We start from the raw sequence: 16,433 nt of genomic DNA, 5'->3' as shown, positions 1-16,433 counted from the left end.
CCATAACCCTAACTCTAGTGTCACACCCTGGCCTTAGTTATCTTTGTTTTCTTTATTATTTTAGTTAGGTCAGGGTGTGACATGGGGGATGTATGTGTTTTTGAATTGTCTAGGGTTTTTTGTATGTTTATGGGGCAGTGTTCAGTCTAGGTGTTTGTATGTCTATGGTTGCCTAGATTGGTTCTCAATTAGAGACAGCTGTCTATCGTTGTCTCTGATTGGGAGCCATATTTAGGCAGCCATAGTCATTAGGTAGTTTGTGGGTGATTGTCTATGTCTTTACGTTAGTTGCTTGTGTCTGCACTTTCGTTTTATAGCTTCACGGTCGTTTGTTGTTTTTGTATAGTTTGTCAGTGTTCGTTTCGTGTTCGTCTTCGGTAATAAAAGAAGATGTACTGCTATCACGCTGCGCCTTGGTCCTCCTCTCTTCATTGTTACGACGATCGTGACAGAATCACCCACCAAAACCGGACCAAGCAGCGTGATACAAGGCAGCAGCAGCGATCGCAGGAATATTGGAATTGGGAGGAAATATTAGATGGCGGAGGACCCTGGGCACAACCAGGGGAATATCGCCGCCCCAAGGCAGAGCTGGAGGCAGCGAAAGCAGAGAGGCGCCGGTATGAGGAGCTAGCACGGCAGAGCGGCTGGCAACCCCAAAAATTCCTTGGGGGGGGGCTCTTGGGGAGTGTAGCTGGGTCAAGTAGGAGACTTGAGCCAGCTCCCCGTGCTTACTGTGAGGAGCCAAAGATGGAACCAGAGCCAGTCGAGGTGGAATTGGAGGTGAGCAAGGGGAGTGAAGCTGAGAGTGTGGATGAATTAATGGGGAAATTGGAGGAGAGAGAAATTAGGGATTTGCTGGTGTGGAGCATAAAGCACCGCATCCGCGTGAAGGAGCGTGTGCGGGATTTGGTATCACCTGAGTCAGCTCTCCATACTAGTCCTGAGGTGCGTGCTAGCAGGCTGGTGAAGACTGTGCCAGCACCACGCACCAGGCCTCCTGTGTGCCTCCCTAGCCCTGCACGTTCTGTGCCAGCTCAGCGCACCAGCTCTCCTGTGGCAGCCCCACGCACCAGCTCTCCTGTGGCAGCCCCTCGCACTCGCCCGGTGGTGAGTGTTCCCAGCCCAGTACCACCAGTGCCAACACCACGCACCAAGCCTCCTGTACGTCTCCAGAGCCCTGTACGCACTGTTCCTTCTCCCCGCACTCGCCCTGAGGTACGTGCCCTCAGCCCGGTACCACCAGTGCCGGTACCACGTATCAGGCCTATAGTGCGCCTTGAGAGGCCAGTGTGCACTGTTCCTGCTCCCCGCACTCGCCTAGTGGTGCGTGTCTCCAGTCCGGTACCACCAGTTCCGGCACCACGCACCAGGCCTACTGTGCGCCTCAGCAGGTCAGAGTCAGCCGTCTACTCAGTGCCGCCTGCACTGCCCGTCTGCCCAGCGCCATCTGAGCTGCCTGCCGGCCCAGCGCCATCTGAGCTGCCTGCCTTCCCAGCGCCATCTGAGCTGCCTGCCTGCCCAGCGCCATCTGAGCTGCCTGCCTGCCCAGCGCCATCTGAGCTGCCTGCCCAGCGCCATCTGAGCCGCCCGTCTGTCCCGAGCCGCTAGAGCCGTCCGTCAGTCAGGAGCCGCCAGAGCCGCCCGCCAGTCAGGAGCCGCCAGAGCCGCCCGCCAGTCAGGAGCTGCCAGAGCCGCCCGCCAGTCAGGAGCTGCCAGAGCCGCCAGTCAGCCAGGAGCTGCCAGAGCCGCCAGTCAGCCAGGAGCTGCCAGAGCCGCCAGTCAGCCAGGAGCTGCCAGAGCCGCCATCCAGTCAGGAGCTGCCAGAGCCGCCCGCCAGTCATGAGCTGCCCTCCAGTCATGAGCTGCCTTCCAGTCCCCTCAGTCCCCTCAGTCTGGAGCTGCCCTTCAGTCCGGAGCTGCCCCTCAGTCCGGAGATGCCCCTCAGTCCGGAGCTGCCCCTCAGTCCGGAGCTGCCCCTCAGTCCGGAGCTACCCCTCAGTCCGGAGCTGCCCCTCAGTCCGGAGCTGCCCCTCAGTCCGGAGCTGCCCCTCAGTCCGGAGCTGCCCCTCAGTCCGGAGCTGCCCCTCAGTCCGGAGCTGCCCCTCAGTCCGGAGCTACCCCTCCGTCCAGTGGCGCCCTCTAGGATAGTCTTCAGTCCGGGACTCGCTGTAAGGGTCCTCGCTCCAGAGGCGCCACCAAAGCGGGTATTGACTATGGTGGAGTGGGGTCCACGTCCCCGCACCCGAGCCGCCGCCGTGAGAAGGCCCACCCGGACCCTCCTCTTCTGTGTCAGGTTTTGCGGCCGGAGTCCACACCTTTGGGGGGGGGGGTACTGTCACACCCTGGCCTTAGTTATCTTTGTTTTCTTTATTATTTTAGTTAGGTCAGGGTGTGACATGGGGGATGTATGTGTTTTTGTATTGTCTAGGGTTTTTTGTATGTTTATGGGGCAGTGTTCAGTCTAGGTGTTTGTATGTCTATGGTTGCCTAGATTGGTTCTCAATTAGAGACAGCTGTCTATCGTTGTCTCTGATTGGGAGCCATATTTAGGCAGCCATAGTCATTAGGTAGTTTGTGGGTGATTGTCTATGTCTTTACGTTAGTTGCTTGTGTCTGCACTTTCTTTTTATAGCTTCACGGTCGTTTGTTGTTTTTGTTTCGTTTGTCAGTGTTCGTTTCGTGTTCGTCTTCGGTAATAAAAGAAGATGTACTGTTATCACGCTGCGCCTTGGTCCTCCTCTCTTCATTGTTACGACGATCGTGACATCTAGCTTCATGTCCACACTCTGTTTCAACCCTAACCCTAACCATAACCCTAACTCTAGCTTCATGTCCACACTCTGTTTCAACCCTAACCATAACCATAACCCTAACTCTAGCTTCATGTCCACACCCTGTTTCAACCCTAACCATAACCCTAACCCTAACTCTAGCTTCATGTCCACACCCTGTTTCAACCCTAACCATAACCCTAACCCTAACTCCAGCTTCATGTCCACACTCTGTTTTAACCCTAACCCTAACCATAACCCTAACTCCAGCTTCATGTCCACACTCTGTCTCAACCCTAACCATAACCCTAACTCCAGCTTCATGTCCACACCCCGTTTCAACCCTAACCATAACCCTAACTCTAGCTTCATGTCCACACCCCGTTTCAACCCTAACCATAACCCTAACTCTAGCTTCATGTCCACACCCCGTTTCAACCCTAACCATAACCCTAACTCTAGCTTCATGTCCACACCCCGTTTCAACCCTAACCATAACCCTAACTCTAGCTTCATGTCCACACCCCGTTTCAACCCTAACCATAACCCTAACTCCAGCTTCATGTCCACACCCCGTTTCAACCCTAACCATAACCCTAACTCCAGCTTCATGTCCACACTCTGTTTCAACCCTAACCATAACCATAACCCTAACTCTAGCTTCATGTCCACACCCTGTTTCAACCCTAACCATAACCATAACCCTAACTCTAGCTTCATGTCCACACCCCGTTTCAACCCTAACCATAACCCTAACAATAACTCTAGCTTCATGTCCACACCCCGTTTCAACCCTAACCCTAACCATAACCCTAACTCTAGCTTCATGCCCACACTCTGTTTCAACCCTAACCATAACCATAACCCTAACTCTAGCTTCATGTCCACACCCTGTTTCAACCCTAACCATAACCCTAACCCTAACTCTAGCTTCATGTCCACACCCTGTTTCAACCCTAACCATAACCCTAACCCTAACTCCAGCTTCATGTCCACACTCTGTTTTAACCCTAACCCTAACCATAACCCTAACTCCAGCTTCATGTCCACACCCCGTTTCAACCCTAACCATAACCCTAACTCTAGCTTCATGTCCTCACCCCGTTTCAACCATAACCATAACCCTAACTCTAGCTTCATGTCCACACCCCGTTTCAACCCTAACCATAACCCTAACTCTAGCTTCATGTCCACACCCCGTTTCAACCCTAACCATAACCCTAACTCCAGCTTCATGTCCACACCCCGTTTCAACCCTAACCATAACCCTAACTCCAGCTTCATGTCCACACTCTGTTTCAACCCTAACCATAACCATAACCCTAACTCTAGCTTCATGTCCACACCCTATTTCAACCCTAACCATAACCATAACCCTAACTCTAGCTTCATGTCCACACCCTATTTCAACCCTAACCATAACCATAACCCTAACTCTAGCTTCATGTCCACACCCTGGGTGTGCTGTGATCAATGCACTACAAAAGCTGCTCAGTGGACCCTCAGTGATGGCTATTGGCTCTGTGTTGTACTGACAGATGACATCACAGACCATCTGTATGACATCACAGACCATCTGGCTTCTGGAGGAAAACACTAGAACACTTGATTTTGTCCTAAAAGTGTGCTGCAAAGCATATACTGTACTGTATTTGTGTTCATTTCTACATTATTTCATTTTAATCACATTGATTTTGGATTTTATTTGTACGTTTATGTTCAACTTGCTTTATATGTTTACATTCAGATTGTGATTTTGGAGAAACTTAATATTCAAATTAAAAAGTTTAAAATAAAGTATGCACAGTTTCACACAAATTATATTTTAGATCTAATATCATGTTTCTTGATCCAGCTTCCACCCCAAAGGAAGACAGAAGAGAAGGAGAAAGAAAGAGTTAAACCCTGGAGAAACTGATGTATTCAGCTATTGTTTAATTCCCTTCTATAAGTGTTGCTATTCCCCAGTGACTCTGGGTGTTCCCCAGACAGTCAGGTGCTGATGGGACTGATGATGACGCTAAAGTTTGACTCTGCCCATTGACATAGCTTCCGCTAAACAACAAAAGTGTGCCTTGTTAAATGCTAATTCATCTTTCACAAGTAGTTCCCATCAAGCCCTTGGGGGTAAAGCTCATTTATGAAATATTTTTCTTAGGAAACAGATAAAGACTCATTGTTACAGAGAATCAATTCAAATTGTAAGCGTGTTTGTGTGGCATGTTTCACTTTCAACCATGCCTCACATACAAACAGCATAAAAACGGGATATATCACATTAATCTTGAAGAAGATGTAAGTATTGCTCAAATATGCTTAAAAAAGCAAATGATCGAAATATGATGTCTTGAACCTTTTTAGTGAAAATGTAAATATTTGATCAGATTTCTTCCTGCAAGACACAAAATACAGAACATTTTTGGGATCATTAGCAGTAGATCCATTCATTTTCCCGTAGAGATTCAGACCCCATCTAACTTCTGACGGTCTAGGATAGAGGTCCCAGTCTATTGCCCCAAAGGGGCTCTGTAAGTGAGTTCTCCTCGGCTTCCCACACTCTCTCCATTCACTGCTTTAAATGGAAGGACAATAGAAGTGTGTCTTATTGAACATCACATTATGCAGCCCTGCAGACCTAAACTTTTAGAGCACTAAGACGACAGTGCCAGTTTTGGCCTAACACCTGGAATAATTGATATATCATGAACAAACAAAAAATAAATCAATGATATACAAAAAAAATATTTACATAAAACAAGTGTTTCAGTAAAAACAACACAGCCATGCCTCTGGGACTCATGGGATCAATTATCTCTTACACACTGTTACGTTCCCCAGCAAGACAACCAAAAGTTGTCGCTCAAACAGAAAGGGAAACAAACAAAGAGTCACTGACAATAACCAAAACGAAGCAGGTGGGGTTTTAGGAAGGGCTGAAATACACTCATGAAAGTTGACTAGCAACAACAACTGGTACCTAAAAAGACACCCACCATGAGCGCCCACTAAATTTTCCCAAGAAGAGGTAAACAAAAGAACCCACACCAAACTTAAAGACAGGAAGCAAAAACAAAAAGTTGCGCAAAACAAAAACAGGGAAGATCAGCTAAAGGATTGTTTGTCTAAAAATCAAATAGAGAGAGCCAGCTAAAGGTGTTACCCCTCACATCTCTCAAGACAACTATAGCACTGGACCAGCCTCTCTTAAATTGCACCTGGGATAGCACATGTGAAACACCTTCCCACTAACGAGATGACAAACCAGCACATGTGTAATTAAACATATAAATATACTGTATATTTAACCTTTATTTAACTAGGCAAGTCAGTTAAGAACAAATTCTTATTTACAATGATGGCCTACCCCGGCCAAACCCAGACGACGCTGGGCCAATTGTGCGCCACCCTGTGGAACTCCCAATCGTGATACAGCCTGGATAACACATATTGTTACATACAGCCTGTAACACATATTGACTAATGAGGTGACACCAATCGGTGAACCCCACCTGCTAACGTCCAAAATCGAAATAGAAATGGAAAAACTAAAGCCTGTAACACACACTTCATTATACTTCAGTGACATCATATGTTAAATGAACAGCCTAAATTGTTACTGACTCATCAAACCAATTCATGTAAAGTAATAATATATGAGTAGAAATGTATTTTATTTTACTCTGTAAATGTTGAACTTAGCACCAAGAGGTGAATGATATCTATATTTAGTGTGTCCTTCTTTCAAGCTCATTCCGTGCAGTCTTGGTTCATGGTAGGCTTTTCTTTATTCAGCCCCATGTAGCTACAGTGACCTCCAGAAGTATTGAGACAGTAACACATTTGTTGTTGTTTTAGCTTTGTACTGCAACACTTTGGATTTGAAATGATACAATGACTACGAGGTTAAAGTGCAGACTGTCAGCTTTCATCTGAGGGTATTCTCATCCATATCGGGTGAACCGTTTAGTTTTTGTACATATGGGACCAACTTTTGGTCCCCATTTTAAGGGACCAAAAGTATTTTGACAAATTCACTTATAGTGTATTAAAGTAGTAAAAAGTGTACTAGTTGGTCCCATATTCCTAGCACACAGTGATTACATCAAGCTTGTGACTCTACTAACTTGTTGGACGCATTTGCTGTCTGTTTGGGTTGTATTTAAGATTATTTTGTAACCAATAGAAATCAATGGTAATTAATGTAGTGTCATTTTGAAGTCACTTTTATTGTAAATAAAAAAATATAATATGTTTCTAAACACTTCTACGTTAATGTGGATGCTACCATCATTACGGATAGTCTTGAATGTATTGTAAATAATGATGTTTGAGAAAGTCACAGCCACACAAAGTATCATACAGTATCATACCCCCAAGACATGCTAACCTCTCACCATTACAATAACAGGGGAGGGGTAAGGTAACTTTCTCACTCATCATTATTAATGATTCATTCAGAATTATCTGTAATCATGGTAGCATCCATATTAATGTAGAAGTGTTTAGAAACATATTATATTCTTATTTACAATAAAAGTTACTCCAAAATGACACAATACATTAACATTAATTTCTATTGGGCACAAAATAATCTGAAACATAACAGATACAAATACCAAATGCATCCAACAAATCATTAAAGTCACAAGCTTAATTTAGTCATTGCATGCTATGAATATGGAACCAATTGTACCATTTATTTTTTTATGTCACTGTAACAATACTTTTGGAGCTCACTGTATATGTGGAATATCATAAATCAGTAATGTAACTCTATTGGAAGCTTGTTCAGTGATGAGAAAAATGAAGTAACAGACAAGAGGATTATATTTGATGATTTGTGTGTTTATTCAGACTGACTCACTGAATTGCATCATCGAATACCTTAATGTAAGGTGAATATTTCAATAGAAATAAAGTGATTAAACATCTCAACCAGAACATGGATAAATCTCCAAGACATGTGATACTCTAACATAGTATAGGATACACAGTTACTGTCTTTATAAAATACGCAAGTTTAAAATAAAGAGATTTTATAAGAGAGAACCGTTTTCTATCATAGGAAGTATATACATCAATATCATAATAATAATATTAGAAACATTTTCACACATGAAGTCTGATCTTTAAAATTAAGTTGTAACAAAATTGCTTATTCTTGAATACGTGTTGACCTTTAAACAGATCGGTAATAGACCATCACAAAAATATAATTAAATACCCATTTTGGGTTAAAAGTCCTCATGGATGACCATTGAAGTTGATGTTGATCACGAATAAACAACTGATCAACATAATCAATATATGCTTCACAAAACATAAAGGTTATTAACATTACAAAAATGCAGTGATTGTAGATTTCATTGTTTCCTTAGCAAAAACGTTTAACTTGTTCAGCACAACTGAAATTAAAAGTTTAAATCGAAACACAACTTTTAAAACAACCTGCACAAGCAGAATATGAAGAAGATCTCTGATCACTGTCCATCACATTAATGTTAGACCAACATGGTCCATTGACTTTTTCTGAGTTGAGCTTCAGTCTGTAGGACTCTACCAGGGCCTCCAGAGGGCGATGTTGACTGGACTCTTCTCTTTGCTGATTCTGTACTGGGCTGGGAGCTGAACTGAGGCAGGTCACTCTCCCTCCTGTTCTTATTAGAGGTTGGATGCAGGCTCTGGAAGTGGCTCAGCAGTCTTCTCTGGGTCTGTGTCTTCACATCATCCTTGGACAGGAAGTGCACAATCTCTTGGACACACCTGGAGTAACCCTGATTGACTGCTGCAGAGCAAGAGGAGGAGCTCACTGACTGGTTCTGTTGCTGTCATCTCCAGGATGTCGGCTTTCTCCAGCTTGGAGTCCGACTGCTGGTTGAGGATCTCTGGACGCAGGAGAGACTTGAGCTGCTCAATGCTGTTGTTGATACGATATCTGCATAACTTTTCCACCACTGGCTTTCTTAGATGCAAGAAGAGAAGAGGAGAGTCATTAATAACCTTATTCTGAATACGACAGAGCTGACATGAATGGCTGTATTCTAAAAGCAAATACTGAAACAATGTAACACTATTTGTAACTCAATTTACCTTGTTGGTCAGAGTCAGGTGCTCATTAGAGTAGATCACAGCTGAAGTGATTGTAGGTACCATGACTGGATCTCTGTGCTGTAGAGGTCTCCATGTAGAGTGAATCTGATTCCTACTGGCTTCATCTCTCCTATATATAGTCCATAATCTGCATATGAATGTGTGGGTCTTGGGCTTGTTGGAATTTCTCACAGTCTGTAGCCAATGGGTGAGCTTGGAAAGACAATGAAGGAATATGGAACTGCCACATACTCAGTGTTCCTATTGAGGCGGGACAATGGTCACATCTCAGGGGAGCAGGTGGAGGGGGGTGGAGAGTGTCTCACAGAACGCTGTGTGAATCTGGGAAACTGGTGACCCCCAGATCTGCTGCCTGATGTTGCAACCTGGTCTCAGAGCATTTCGTATTATTCTGTAAGTAAATACGAGACACACTATTTAGTATGTTACGTTTCATATGGTATGTATTAATTTGTGGATGTCCATAAGTTCAGGAGTTAAGTTAAAGGGTTACGGTTAGGGTAAGGGTTAGCTAAAGGGTTTTAAGGTAAGGGTTAGGGGAAAGGTTAGCTAAAAGGGTTAAGGTAAGGGTTAGGGGAAAGGTTAGCTAAAAGGGTTAAGGTAAGGGTTAGGGGAAAGGTTAGCTAAAAGGTTTACGGTTAGGGTTAGGGGAAAGGTTAGCTAAAAGGGTTAAGGTAAGGGTTAGGGGAAAGGTTAGCTAAAAGGGTTAAGGTAAGGGTTAGGGGAAAGGTTAGCTAAAAGGGTTAAGGTAAGGGTTAGGGGAAAGGCTAGCTAAAAGGTTTACGGTTAGGGGAAAGTTTAACTAAAAGGGTAGTAAGTGGATGCAAAGTAGCTAAAAAGTAGTAAGTTGTCGAAATTGTGCTTATTAGCTAAAATGCTTAAGTTGTCTGTGGTGAGATTTGAACCCGCAACCTTTGGGTTACTAGATGTTTACGCTATACACCCACCCACCATCTAAGTAAATGTCTGTCTTATGTAATCATACTAAACTAAACATATCATACTAATTTGAATGTCCCTGATTTACATTTCCTATGTTATGTCTAGTCTATGAGACCAGGCTGGATGTTGGGATCAATGAAACTGACAGAGCACATGCTCATCAGCACAACTTACAGGCTGACTACATCAAACTGATGTGTTTTTGATGGTTACATTTCTATGTGAATATTGTTTCAAAATAGAGAACCTACAGTTGCATTTAAGTTATTGGAAATGGAATAGACCCTTATAGATGTTTTTATACATATTTTTAACATAAGGTTCTAGCTATAATAATTTGATTACTTTTATTTAAATTTTAGAAACAGAGACTTTAAGAACATTGCCACTTTTAAAACGTAATATTGTGTAGTAGTAAGTAAGTTGAAATTCCCCCCTGGTATATTTATGTTGCAATACTGCTCTTGTGTCTGTGTATTCACAGATTTGACAGACTACTGCCAGAGGTAGTGAAGTCTGGAGGTAGCAGATGTGTCCTCTGTCTTGAGGCTGCTGGTCAGTGTGAGTAGAGAACTGATTTGAGTTTCCCACAGTCCTGTGTGCTGTGATCAATGCACTACAAAAACTGCTCAGTGGAGCATTAGTGACGGCTTTTGACTCTGTGTTGTGCTATAGACCCAGCCTGACGTCACAGACCATCTGGATTCTGGAGGGGAAAACGACCATTGGTTCCTTCCATACTGTTTCACAAGCATGTATTTATTTAATTTTACTCAGGTAAACCAAAAAAGTATATTCTCTATCTGTTTTGTGGAAAATTACATTGTTATTAATGTTTATATTGATGTGAGGAATGATGTTGCCAATAAGACTGAACTGTGACTCTGCTCGCCAGAGCATTCCCACATTTTGCCCATTGACAGAAATACCTTCAAACAATAGAAGTATGCCTTATTAAGCTATTTTGTCTCTTAATACAATTCCCCAAAAGTGCCTGGTGAGTAGCTTGTTAGTTAAATATTACTCCATTTCAATATGACTGAACTGCAAGTGTGCTAGGTACAAGAGTATAACAAAATAGCAATTTTGCAACTACCATTATGAATAACCAGTTAATTACTTATGGTATTTTGAATCAGGAAACCAATTCGTGTAGTGTTGTGATTTTTCTAAAGTTGAGCATGTTGCTGACTTGACTTTAGACACAACAACATCTGGATATTCTGATACACATATTAACAGAATAGTTGCATTGCAGTAAGTCAGGAGTAAATGTGTACTTATGTGGGTATTGTGGATTTAGCCATATACAGTCATTGATGCTTGAACAAATTCCAGTATAAAACTTGCTGGACAGTGAAGGGTTTTCTGAAGTTTGTGGAACTGCTTAATTAAGGTGTATAACACTTTAGGTATAGTATAGTGTGTTTATTCATGCACTATCGAAGTAAGTTATTCACTTATGTTCAGGTAGTACGTTCTACATTGAAAGGGTTTACACCATTTTTTTATATAAATGAATGTCAATGTATTTTTTTTATAGCACACCTGGCCTGTACTGTATGTGTATTCACTTTTATGTTTCTCCAATTAATGTTTTCTGTGGGATAAAATTGAGGGGTATGAATGACCCTACATATTCATCAGTTGTATATCATTGAGTTTTTCTGTCATTTCTTGTCAAGAGCATAAAACTGAGAGAACAATTCATTCCTCCATGAGACACAAACATATATATAGCATATACCTAATGATGTCATGAGACACTAATGATGTCATGAGACACAAACATATATATAGCATATACCTAATGATGTAATGAGACACTAATGATGTCATGAGACACAAACATATATATAGCATATACCTAATGATGTCATGAGACACTAATGATGTCATGAGACACAAACATATATATAGCATATACCTAATGATGTCATGAGACACAAACATATATATAGCATATACCTAATGATGTCATGAGACACAAACATATATATAGCATATACCTAATGATGTCATGAGACACAAACATATATATAGCATATACCTAATGATGTCATGAGACACAAACATATATATAGCATATACCTAATGATGTCATGAGACACAACCATACATATAGCATATACCTAATGATGTCATGAGACACAAACATATATATAGCATATACCTAATGATGTCATGAGACACAAACATATATATAGCATATACCTAATGATGTCATGAGACACAAACATATATATAGCATATACCTAATGATGTCATGAGACACAAACATATATATAGCATATACCTAATGATGTCATGAGACACAAACATATATATAGCATATACCTAATGATGTCATGAGACACAAACATATATATAGCATATACCTAATGATGTCATGAGACACAAACATATATATAGCATATACCTAATGATGTCATGAGACACAAACATATATATAGCATATACCTAATGATGTCATGAGACACAAACATATATATAGCATATACCTAATGATGTCATGAGACACAAACATATATATAGCATATACCTAATGATGTCATGAGACACAAACATATATATAGCATATACCTAATGATGTCATGAGACACAAACATATATATAGCATATACCTAATGATGTCATGAGACACAAACATATATATAGCATATACCTAATGATGTCATGCCGTATTCCTCATCCTTCTGAGGTCTGAATACAATATGAAAAGAGAAGTGAAATATATTATCCAAATATTTATTTAGTCTTTGAATGAAACATGTTAGGCACATTTGAAAACCCTTTAGGCACATTTTTGTATGTGTGAAGCCATTAATAAGTCATTGAAAACAAAATAAACAATATGCTTTAACATTAAAATCATAGCATTTCCCATTAGTATAAAGGAAAGCAGGGTTCAAATTATACATTGACTCACATACCCTAAGAAAGTGGGATAAACCAATGGTCATATTTTCAATACTTCTACTTTATAACAAGAGTGGCCAGCACTCTGTAATTCAAACTCTGAGGACAAGTGTTTACAATCAGAGTAACCAACTCCACTCTCTTTCAGGTAACATAGATCAACAAATTCATCCAAAGGTGACTTTCTCAGGGAAAGGATAGAGCAGTACAACTGCTTATAACAATGCATGCAATGCATTTCCAAATAATTTCTAGAGAATTTGCAACATACACAAAACTAAGCTTCACAAAATCCTTGTACTTTTAGACAAAATGTATAAAAGAAAAAAGTATTAATTTAGCTATGTGTCTCTGTCAGTTGCGATCCAATATCTGTCAATCAGTTGCAGTCTATGTTTATAGCAGCATCACAAGGGAATACATTAAACCAAGGCCACAGTTAATTACAGCAGGGTCTGTGAGCTCTGAATGGTAACCTCCACGTCCATCCATTTATCAGTTCATTGTTCAAAACAGAGTGGTACAATGTCCTCCTCTGGAGCGGGAAAGAGACGCAGCATGTCCCTGGAATATTTAGAATAGCCGGTGGGTGACAGCAAGACCTTCTTGGGAGTGAAAAACAACACAGTTTTCTCCAGAATAGGAGATATGGGAGATGTAGGGATCCCGTTCTGTAGGTGTTCTCCAATAACTATCTTCAGTTTCTCCACACCGCTGCTGCACTTCCTCTCCAACAGAGAGAGTTTACATCTGAAAAACAAGACAAGACACTCATGAACATCTCTTCTCACACATAGGCTTTATTAATTTTGAACTCTTATGACCTGAAGTATTTCAGTGTAATTGATCATGAGCTTACCTAATGTGCTGATCTTTCACATTCATGCTGCCCTGAAGAGCAATGTCCAAGTAGGCAGGCATTTTCAGATGTTGGCCTTGAGTTTGCAGCTCGGAAATCAAGTAGAGATGTTGATCTTGATGGTGGTCTGGAGTTTGTGTTCTGGTAGCTCCTCTGTTCTGCTGTGTTGCTGCTGGTCTTGGCTCAGCTGATGCTAAGAGAGCATTCGATAGTGAACTCTGCAACTCCACTCTGTATTTATGTGCCTCCTCTCGCGCTGTCTCATGCTCTGCAGCCAATCAGAGGGCTCTGAAGGTGGGACAATAGCCAGTGGGAATAATAGCTGATTCCGCACAGGACAGGTGGGATGTTGTTCTTTAAGCCATATGCAAAAGAGGTTGGCCACGTTAGTCCCTGAGAACGTCTCTATATACCCATGTGTACTCAGAAAAAGACTGTTCCCATGTCAAGTTGTGACACAAATCAACAAAATGCAAATGTGACATATGCTAGGATCACAAGTATTTTTCGTCCTACAGCAGCTAACTATCATTGCATTAGATCCCAAATCACATAATGACGATAAATGTGTGTAATAGCCATATTTATGAAATGGCCTTTTCACAGGAACTTGGTCATGGCAAGAGTCTACTAGATCAGCTAATCAATCCTATTTGCTAATGGCCCAGATACATAATCAACTTTTGGCGTATCCATAAAATGGTACATTTGTAAACTTTCTCTTCAATATATATTTTAAAAATTTATTCGGTGGAAATATTTTTTCAATATTGTGCAATTCCTTAAAGTATTCCCAATCTGAGTTATCAGGGATACAGATGGTTTGTCTGTTGGTACTAGACTGCCCTATAAACCAATCTCTCTCCCAGCATGGCTGGCTGTGCATGGGAACAGCCAGTGGGTCTTTGTGAGAGCAGACACACTTCTATTATGTCTCGCGGCTCAGCAAGCTGCATTCAGAAGTGTGGGAAGCCGTGTGTCCCTGTGGCTCCCATCTCCAAAGAGAGGAGGGCGTGCGACTGGGGCACGCTCAGCGTTGTGTTGTAGAGCCAGCTGTGCTGTGGAGCTCAGAGGAGGAAAGTGTGCTGCCTGGGCGGGAGCCCCGGGGAGAGTTCTTGAGCGAGTAGACAGACAGACAGACAGACAGGAGGTCATCATCACCTCACAGCTGATGCACTCTGATGGAGTCACAATACCTGCGAGGTCATCAGCTAGAGAAAGATCAGTCTGAAATGACTCCAATTTTTTAAATGTGAGTAGCCTACCAGCATTATCATTATATAATGTTGTGTTTTCCTATGCGTTTTAGAAACCTGTGTTGATCTCACACGTGTAAATTGTGATGATGAGCGTGCACTCTGTCAGTATCATTGATCCCAGCATCAGGCAGTAGATCTGGGGGTAACCGGTTCTGCAGATTCACGCAGCACTCTGTGAGACACTCTCCATCACCCCCACCACTTCACCTGTTTCATGAGACGTGACCATTGTCCCCCAGCAATAAGAACACTGAGCATGTGGCAGCTCCACATTCCGCATTGTCCTTCCAAGCTCACCCATTGGCAACAGACTGTGAGAAATTCCAACAAGCCCAAGACCCACACATTCGTATGCAGATTATGGACTGTATATAGGAGATATGAAGTCAGTAGAACTCAGATTCTCTCAACACAGAGTCCTCTACAGCACAGAGATCCAGCCATGGCACCTACAATCACTTCAGCTGTGATCTACTCTAATGAGCACCTGACGCTGACCAACAAGGTAAATTGAGTTACAAATAGTGTTACATTGTTTCAGTATTTGCTTCTAGAATACAGCCATTCATGTCAGCTCTGTTGTATTCAGAAAAATACTATTAATGACTTCTCTTCTTGCAGATAAGAAAGCCAGTGGTTGAGAAGTTATGCAGAGATCGTATCAACAACAGCATTGAGCAGCTCAAGTCTCTCCTGGGTCCAGAGATCCTCAACCAGCAGCCAAACTCCAAGCTGGAGAAAGCCGACATCCTGGGGACGACAGCAACAGAACCAGTCAGTGAGCTCCTCCTCTTGCTCTGCAGCTGTCAATCAGGTTTACTCCAGTTATGTCCAAGAGATTGTGCACTTCCTGACCAAGGATGAGGTGAAGACACAGACCCAGAGAAGACTGCTGAGCCACTTCCAGAGCCTGCATCCAACCTCTGATAAGAACAGGAGGGAGAGTGACCTGCCTCAGTTCAGCTCCCAGCCCAGCACAGCATCAGCAAAGAGAAGAGTCCAGTCAACATCACTCTCTGGAGTCTCTGGTAGAGTCCTACAGACTGGAACTCCACTCTCAAACAAACTCAATGGACCATGTTGGTCTAACATTAATGTGATGGACAGTGATCAGAGATCTTCTTCATATTCTGCTTGTGCATGTTGTTTTAAAAGTTTTGTTTTGATTAAAAGTTGTCATTATAATTGCACTGAAGAAGTAAAACAGTTTTTACAAAGAAATTGTCATGTTAATAACCTTTATGTTTGTGAAGCATATGTTGATTATGTTGACCATGTGCTAATTAATGATCAACATCAATTTCAATGGTCATCCATGAGGATTTTTAACCCAAAATGGGTATTTAATCATATTTTTGTGATTATCTGTTACCGATCTGTTTAAAGGTCAACACGTATTCAAGAATAAGCAATTTTGTTACAACTACATTTTTGTAGTGATATTGTCATATTAACATTATATTGAGCATCTTCTGTGAAGTATGTATCAGTATTAGTTAAACATTTGTTATTGATCAACTTGAACTTGAGCTCCATGATGATTATTTACCCAAACTGGGAATTATACCT

The 16,433-nt window shown here is 42.0% G+C and overlaps 2 long non-coding RNA genes and 2 pseudogenes across 2 annotated transcripts; 2 read left to right on the top strand and 2 right to left on the bottom strand.

Annotated features, from left to right (window-relative positions):
• Window positions 1–7,598: 7,598 nt before the first annotated feature.
• LOC139555908 (transcription factor HES-5-like) lies at window positions 7,599–8,949 on the bottom strand (annotated as a pseudogene).
• LOC139555915 (uncharacterized) lies at window positions 8,949–11,723 on the top strand. The gene is made up of 3 exons (XR_011671040.1): window positions 8,949–9,278; window positions 10,312–10,388; window positions 10,503–11,723. It is a non-coding gene; the product is annotated as an uncharacterized lncRNA (long non-coding RNA).
• An 838-nt stretch (window positions 11,724–12,561) lies between these two features.
• LOC139555901 (uncharacterized) lies at window positions 12,562–13,807 on the bottom strand. Its single transcript, XR_011671036.1, has 2 exons — window positions 13,606–13,807; window positions 12,562–13,496 (listed from the first exon to the last, which is right to left on the bottom strand). It is a non-coding gene; the product is annotated as an uncharacterized lncRNA (long non-coding RNA).
• Window positions 13,808–14,677: 870 nt separating this feature from the next.
• On the top strand, window positions 14,678–15,987 carry LOC139555886 (transcription factor HES-5-like; annotated as a pseudogene).
• Window positions 15,988–16,433: the final 446 nt, after the last annotated feature.

Source organism: Salvelinus alpinus, chromosome 2, assembly GCF_045679555.1.
Source record: "Salvelinus alpinus chromosome 2, SLU_Salpinus.1, whole genome shotgun sequence".
In the NCBI taxonomy this organism is placed as follows: domain Eukaryota; kingdom Metazoa; phylum Chordata; class Actinopteri; order Salmoniformes; family Salmonidae; genus Salvelinus; species Salvelinus alpinus.
This window is presented reverse-complemented; position numbering and strand designations above follow the sequence as displayed.